The sequence below is a fragment of the Halichoerus grypus genome, chromosome 5 (assembly GCF_964656455.1).
Source record: "Halichoerus grypus chromosome 5, mHalGry1.hap1.1, whole genome shotgun sequence".
Taxonomy (NCBI): Eukaryota; Metazoa; Chordata; class Mammalia; order Carnivora; family Phocidae; genus Halichoerus; species Halichoerus grypus.
The window spans coordinates 115,262,474-115,264,298 of NC_135716.1; the positions used below are offsets into that span (position 1 = coordinate 115,262,474).

Below are 1,825 nucleotides of genomic sequence, written 5' to 3' on the forward strand. Positions count from 1 at the left end.
CGATCACATCTTAAAAAGTAAACTGCATTAACATTTTAGACTATAATGGCTCCAGAAAATGTTGGATTTTTGTCACTACTAAAACATCGTCATGGTGCATACTTTCGTTAGCCAGTGCAGGAAACAGGATACTTCTTTTTGAATGAAAGGGCTATCTGCACCGTTTATGTTTACACGGGTACTTCATGATGCCCTGAAGGAACAGGCTAGAGAACCATCCTGGGGACAGGACACACTATTTTTAAGACTACAAAGAACACATATATGACATTGGAAAAAAAAAAAAAGTGGAGGAGAGAGAAGATGGAGAATGGAGGGTCCCTTAGTCAATGAGGTAACTGATTAGCCGGAAGAGTACTGATCCTTTGGAGAGTGTGACGCAGTCGTTGAGCTCCAAGGAGGAGTTGAGCCCCGTGGTGGCTGCCTGCTCTGTAGCACCATCTGCTGGTCAGTCTGTGGTCTCTGTCAGTCTGGGTGGAGAAGTGGCCCGTTCTGCTCGAGACAAAGGTCACCACTGATTTCAGTTTTAACCTATGGCATGTGAGTTGTGTTTTTCACCAAATAGGGGGAGGGGTAAGCTGTAGTGATTTCGGAGAAGGCTAAGTAGAACCGGACCGGGCTGTAGAATGTTATTCACAGCATTTTTTTTTTTTTTTTTTTTTAGGAAAAAAGCAAAGGGGAGTGAGAAGTGTAAGAATCCTGTGGATTTTTAGAACGAGACTAAACCATCTGCGCAAGGAAATTTATTCTCACCTTGATCCTTCAACATCTTGTGTATCTTCCATTCTATTAAATTAAGGCATTACTGAAATATGTTTAAAATTGAGTACTATCCATCATAGAGATTGAGTTAGAATATCTACATAATATTTACACATCTCAACAGGAAAAGTAATTTTTCTTTTCAGTAGTTATCATTTTTGAAAACCCAGGTTGACTTGTAAGCCACTGTCTGTCTCATCCCTTACTAAACATTTCCTTAGCTGATGCATTTCACTGATTTGATCTCACTGATATGGTAATAAAATCATTGGTCACTCAGACACACACCGGCTGGTAGCCATGTGTTGAATCACCTGCTGTTAATTCAGATAGAGGTATACAGATGGGACTCGGGGACCCAAATGTGTTAATCTGAGAAATCCCTCGGCAATATCCCATGGATTATAATATTGCTGAAATATCCGGTATATTACTGCAAGTTAAATACTTCTAGAATTAATTATTAAAAGTGTATTTACCAAGGTTTAGTAACTATTTAATATGTGTTGCTTCCCAATGGGAGATTAGCCTATCTAAGGGCTGTGGAATCCTGGGGCCTTTGGAATTAACAAATGATAAGCACCTGATTAAAAATAAATTAAATGCTAGTTAAAGTATTTAGGGAGCTCATTTAAAGTGTTTCATTAATAAGGAGTTTCCCCATCCCATCTTTATTGTTTTAGAATTACTAACTTTATATACTGGAGTAAAAAACAAGATGGCTGCCAGAGAAGAATTGGGTGAATAACCATATTTCTTAATTACTTTTTTGTTCCTTGTGAGAGCTTTATTTTTTTTTAAGGGGATTCCTATGTGTTTTTTTTTTTTTTAACCCCCATGAAAACAGGTATCTTAAATGCTACAGAAATTTGGAAGAAAGTATTTGATAATAGGTTCACCATTTGTAGGCTGTTCTTACAGAATTCGCCTGCATTTTTTTTTCTGTTTTCCTCTTAGAATACATATGTAAGTGTCCCTGACGTTCTTTTCCAAGTTTTTTTCTGGAGCTATAATTTCCATAGTTAATGCAAGAAAAAAAATTCATTCTCTCTTTGTATAGTCC

At 37.3% G+C, this 1,825-nt stretch overlaps 1 long non-coding RNA gene across 1 annotated transcript in view; it reads left to right on the forward strand.

The window, feature by feature from the left end:
- LOC144381907 (uncharacterized) overlaps positions 1 to 1,411 on the forward strand; it is a 90,293-nt gene extending 88,882 nt beyond the window's left edge. The window contains exon 3 of the long non-coding RNA XR_013448082.1: positions 665 to 1,411. This is a non-coding gene — a long non-coding RNA (uncharacterized LOC144381907). The remainder of the gene's footprint in view (positions 1 to 664) is intronic.
- The last annotated feature ends 414 nt before the right edge of the window (positions 1,412 to 1,825 follow it).